Source organism: Meles meles, chromosome X (assembly GCF_922984935.1).
Source record: "Meles meles chromosome X, mMelMel3.1 paternal haplotype, whole genome shotgun sequence".
In the NCBI taxonomy this organism is placed as follows: Eukaryota; Metazoa; Chordata; class Mammalia; order Carnivora; family Mustelidae; genus Meles; species Meles meles.
The window spans coordinates 124099698-124106142 of record NC_060087.1 but is presented as its reverse complement, the minus strand read 5'-3'; the positions used below and the strand labels follow the sequence as shown (position 1 = coordinate 124106142).

Here is a 6445-nt window from a genome sequence, read left to right as displayed (position 1 = left end):
ATCTCATTGGCCTACTGTCATCTATTTTCTAATTTCTCTTTAATGAACTATTCCTTTGGAATATCAGATTAACCAACAGTGCTCTGTTGTTCATTTACAAAGCATTACTTTTGTTAAACATATATAAAAACTGAGGCCTCAAAAGATGAGGAATGTGTCTGGAGACCCTAGCATCAGCCCACAGGAGCCTCCCGCACCCAGCCCAGCACTGCATCCCAGCCAAAGCAACACTGGATATTCACATGCACAAGAATGAGTCTTGCATCACTCACAAAAATTAGTAGTAAATTAGTAAATGTATTAAAGACTGAAATGTGAGACCTGAAAGTATAAAACTAGAAGAAAAGAACAGAAACGCTCTTTGACATTGGTCTTGGCAAAGATTTTTTGGACACACCCAAACCAAAAATAAACAAGTAGGACTACATCAAACTAAAAAGCTTTTGCACAGTAAAAGAAACAATCAACAAAACAAAAATCTACAGAATAGGATAAAATATTTGCAACTCATGTATCTGATAAGGGGTTAATATCAAAATTTACATGGAATTCATATCATTCGATACTAAGAAACCAAATAATCTGATTTAAAATTGGGCAGAGGAACTGAATAGACATTTTTCCAAACAAGGCATACAAATGGCTAATAAGAACATGAAAAGGTGCTCAACATCATTAATCATCAGGAAAACGCAAATCCAAAACAAAGTGAGAGATGACCTCAACTTGTTAAAAGGGCTATCATCAAAAAACAAGAGGTACAGAAAAGAAACCCCTGTGCAGTTGGTGGGAATTCAGACTGATAGAGCCACAGTGGAAAAGAGTATGAGGATTCCTAAAAAAATAAAAATAGAACCATCGTATGATCCATTAATCTCCCTTTTGAGTATATATATACATAGGAAATGAAATCACTATCTCTACACTAATTTTTTTTCTTATGAATATAGTATTTATTTGTCTTCCCTCTGTCAAACCCCGAGCCAGCCACTTTCCCTAGGCTGCCTGGGGAGGTATAGGAAAAAGAACATACAGGGCACAAGAAACAAAGGAGAAAGACCTATGGGAGGTGGAGATGGCTCCCTCCCATGGCAAAGAGGATGTAAAAGGTCACCAGCAGCCACAAGAGCACCATGGCCTCCGAGAAGGCAAAGCCCAGAATGGCGTAGGAGAAGAGCTGTTGCTTCAGAGAGGAGTTCCTGGTATAATCAACAATGAAGCTCCCAAACACAGTCCCAATTCCAGCCCCAGAGCCAGGCACCCCTCACTGAGCCTCAGCCTCAAAGAACATGGCTGCTACTTCAATGGCCCATGAAAAGGCACCGATCGGAACCTGTGCTAGGAATAAGTGATGTCAGGGGATGTGGGGCTGCCAAACTATTGAAGCTCGAACCTGTTAGCGTCTTGGGTGGTTTTAGCAGACTGCAGTGATTGGCTTAACAGCTGACAGGTGCTCCTAGCCAAGAAAGGGGTGGAGACGAATGTTGTGCAGGTATGCAATTTCAGGGGATGAGGGGCTGTGGCAGGAGAGCTGCTCCCAGGGCAAGGAGACAGAGAGTGAGATATCTGCACTTCCGTGTTCATCGCAGCATTGTTCACAATAGTCGACTTGAAAACAACCTAAGTGTCTGCTGACAGACGAATGGATAAAGGTGCGATATATAGAGGAGGGAAATCCTACCATTTGCAACAACATGGATGAGTCCTGAGTGCCCTCTGCTGAGTGAAGTAAGTTTGGCAGAGAAAGACAAATACTGTATGATTTCACTCATATGTGGAATCAAAAAAAGTTGGACTCAGAGTAAATTGGTGGTTGCTAGGAGTTGGTGGGTGAGGGAAATGGGGAAATGTTGATGGACATCTGGGTGGCTCAGTTGGTTAAGTGTCCCTCTCTTGATTTCAGCTCGAGGATCTCCGGGTCTTGAGATCGAGCCCCGCATCAGGCTCCATGTTCAGCTCAGAGGCTGCTTGAGTTTCTCTCTCTCTCCTCCTCTACTCCTCCCCCAATTTGTGCTAAATAAATAATTAAATCTTTTTAAATGGGGAAATGTTGATCAAAGTATACAAACATTCAGTTGTAAGATAAATAAGTTCTAAAAATCTAATGTACAGTATGGTGACTATAGTTAATGATACTGTATTGTATACTTGAAATTTGCTAAGAGAACAGATCTTAAATATTCTCAACACAAAAATAAAATGGTAACTATGTGAGGTGATGGATGTGTTAACCAACCTTGTAGTAATAATTTCACAATATATGTATACACACAGACACACACACACACACACATATACGCACACATATGTCAAATCATCCCACTGCACACCTTAAGATTCCATAATGTTATTTGTAAAATATATATCAATAAAGCTGGAAATTCAAAGTTTGTGTCTTGGTGCAAGAAGAAAAAGAAACATTTAGAATCATAAATTTAAGTATAAAAGATAAAGTCTTTTACATTTCCAACTAAAATTAAAAATAAAAAATAAAACTGAGGAATAGACTTTAAGCCGAAATAGTGTCTTATTCAAACTGGCAACCAATCAAGTTATTTGCCAAGGATGAGTGCTGTATTTCATTTATTTTGTGTGTATACATACAAGCTTATGAATAGAGGCATTATTAAAATCTAAAAAAAACCACGATTCTGTAATTATTGAAAAAGTTTGGTTGTTCTGGACAACAATGTAGCCTTTCAGCTAACCAAGCTGTAATTTGCTAACTGGGTGGTATTCCAATTGTTGGAATGCAATCAACAATCCTAGCCATAGTATTAAAGACAAAGCTTTAAAGACTTTTTTTAAATTATTTATTTGTCAGAGAGAGAGAGAGAGAGCATGTGCACAAAAGCAGGGGGAGCAGCAGGTTGAGCAGGTGGAGAGAGAAGCAGACTCCCCACTGAGCAGGGAGCCCAGTGCAGGACTCTATCCTAGGACTCTGGGACCATGACCTGAGGTAAAGGCAGACGCTTAACGACTGAGCCACCCAGGTGCCCCAAAGGCAAAGCTTTAAATGCAATGAATAACCTAAATGTGAATGTTAAAAATCAGAATAAGTTAAAGAGATTCATCAAGCCTGTGAGAATTTTTTCTGTGTTTCCCTTAATTCCACTATGCAACTGGTTGGGCTGGATTGTTAACAAACATGACTATTACCAATGACCACATACTTAACATTTATACTACATACCTTTTCAATGTGTTACTTGTGGGAAATGGAAATACCAAAGTTCAAGTTTTGAAACTGCTTTTGAATTTGTCTAGAAATTGAGCCAAAGCAGGACTACTTAGTACCTAAGGATTCATTATTCCTTTCCCTTTATAATAGCCACCGAGCAAAGAAGATTCTTCTTTGAGTACTTTTTAAAAAGATTTATTTATTTTATTTATTTTAGAGAGGGGTTGAGGGAGAGGGTGAGGGAAAGAGAGTCTCAAGCAGACTCCCTGCTGAGTGTGGAGACCGACTCAAGGCTCAATCACCACCCTGAGATCACGACCCAAGCTGAAACCAAAGTTAGAAACTTAACCATGGGCGCCACCCAGGCGCCCCTCTTCTTTGAGTACTTCTATCAGAATATAAATGCCTCAACACCAAAGGCCATTTAGCTTCTCAACTTACTTTCACTAAAGTTTCACTGTTCTTTCTCTTCCATGGAGAAGAACATGCTCAGAAACTAAAAGCTTTAAAAAAAGAAAAGAAAAGAAGTGGTGGCTGGGTGGTTCAGTCAGCTGAGCATCCAACTCTTGATTTCCGCTCAGGTCATGATCTCGGGGTTGTAAGATCGAGCCCCATGCTGGGCTCCACACTCAGCCCTGAGTCAGCATGTCCCTCTCCCTCCCCCTGGCTTGTTCTCTCTCTCTCTCTCTTTCTCTCCAAGTAAAAAAATAAATAGTCTTAAAAAAAAAAGAAAAGAAGAGCTTTAGTTTATTATCATTATGATGTGGACATAGAGTAAAAAGATGTAACAATAACAACATTTTGATTAGTCATATGTGTCCAAAAAGTAATGCAGTCTGCAAGTGATGTACATTATAAATTTCTCACTTTCCATCTTTCTTGTAAAGGAATTCTCTCAGCAGCTGAATTTTAACAGTAAATGTCATGTCTCATCAATACAGCTAAAAATTGCCGTAGTCCTCAAGATTATTTTGGACCATTGTATTGACACCAAGTGAATATTGGAACTTATACTAAAAACTTTTATTTATTTTGCTGTCTACATTGAGATTTTGGTTATTTCCTCTACATGAAGTGACAGTGACCTTTGTACACATAACCTACACTTTGACCATTTGAAGTGATCCAAGACCACATTAGCATGTCATGAATTCATTGGTTTAGAACTGTCATGGGAATGACACCGTTCTTCTAGTACTGATGAGATCATGGGGGCTCAGATTCAACTGCCAACCCAGCCAGAGAACATTCAAAAATCCAATCATCTGTACTTCTAGTCAATGAAAATGTAAACTTTAAAAGGCGCTCCAGAGTACTCACACACTGCCATACAATGAGCCAGTACAGAAAGATATTATGAATAAAATACTGGGTTTAATCCAAATGTCCATTGATAGGCAACTGAGTAAATCAATTATCCAGTCCTTAAAATGATGAAGAAGGTCTAGATGTGGTAAAATATCCATTTGCAACAACATGGATGGAACTAGAGTGTATTACACTAGGTGAAATTAGTCAGTCAGAGAAAGACAAATATTATATGATTTCACTCATATGTGGAATTTAAGAAACAAAACAGATGAACATAGGGGAAGGGAAGGAAAAACAAAATAAGATACATACAGAGAGAGGCAAACCATGACAGACTCTTAAGTATAAGGAACAAACTGGGGATTCCTGGAGGGGAGGTGGGTGGGGGAGAAGGGGTCATTAATTGGATGAAGGCAAAGAGGGCACTCATGTAATGAGCACTAGGTGTTATATGCAAATGGTGAATCACTAAATTCTACCATTCAAAAAGCTGTAAAAATGTGATCCTTGGCAGGATTCTGCTCCAACAAGAAATCCTCTGAATACTCTTCTCCAGCCAAACAATACTGACCCATTGGAACAGGAAGACTATTGAGTAAGATGTCTGGGGAGAGGCAATTCAGCATTTAATTTCTAGCATGAAAGAATGATGAATGTGCGTGACCATGCTGAGTTTGAAATCATCTCCACTGACTCGCTGCCCCTGCCTGTGAAATAAAAAGAGGTTTGGCTCAAACCAGTGGATATTACCAGGTTTCCCTTTCCACGCCTTATCATCTTAAACAGCAGTTGACTCTTTGATGTTTGTAAGAGAAGAGAAGAACAAAGCATAGGAAATTGTTGGAATTACTTTCAGGCTGTGTTTTGTTTTTTCCTTTATTTGCTTTCTGTCCCTCTTCCAAGGATGGTGTTGCTTCCTAATGTGAAATCTAGAGAGATCATCACACCTAACAGTAAATGTCTGCCAGTAGCATTCAAAAGAGTGGGTTCATTTCATATCTGTGGAATGTATCTTTAACTCTGAGTGGGAATGAGTAAATTATAGGATTTTTTTCTCCATTTTGCAGGGAAAGGGAATAATTAGTTTGCTTTTATGAAATAAATTGTTTGTGTTTACAAAATAAAAACTTCAATACATAATAGTGAAATGCTATAAAATTAGCTCCATTTCTATGCATTCTGAATGTTTTCATTTTCAATGGATCTCATTTTTTCCTATTAAGAAATATTGTTGTACATGGGGATTTATTACATAATTGTGATTTTCTGAGAAAATGTTGCTGCAATGAGATCATTCCAAACTCTATTTCTCCTTCAGCTGTAAGATTTTGTCTTATTGTCCTCTTGATTAAGAAATCAGCAGGTTACCCCAATCAAACATTTATCATAGTCCATTCAAATCCATTCATACATAACACAATTTGCTCCACTAATATCTCAGTTAAGGAAATATACAGAAAAACAATTGTTGCCTTAGGACGCGGTCATCCACCACATCGCTGGAAACATCCAAATATGCTCCATTAGACAGGGTTCCTTTAATCATGATGGATCCCGTGGCACCCACTTACCATGTTCTTAAACCATGCATTCTTTCATACCAAAAATCCAAAGGTCTCTAAATGTTTAGCATTTCTCAGAAACACGGTGTACTCATGAGATTATTTCTGTCTCTGAATCCTCTCCACACAGTACTAGCAATGTGGAAATGCAATATGCCTAAACATTCAGGCATGATAGCAAGAATATTCTTTAAGCCATAAGTCAGTAAATTCAATTAATTCCATTCCCATTATTTCTTTTTTAAAAAGATTTGTTTACTTATCTTAGAGAGCGAGTGAACGAGGCGGTGGGGGGCAGAAGGAGAGAGAGAATCCTGAAGCAGACTTCTCACTGAGCATGGAGCCAAGGTGGGGCTCGATCCCAGGACCCTGAGATCATGACCTGAGCCGA

At 38.8% G+C, this 6445-nt stretch overlaps 1 pseudogene; it reads right to left on the bottom strand.

The window, feature by feature from the left end:
• Window positions 1–1060: 1060 nt before the first annotated feature.
• Window positions 1061–1584, bottom strand: LOC123934768 (annotated as a pseudogene).
• Between the last annotated feature and the right edge of the window lie 4861 nt (window positions 1585–6445).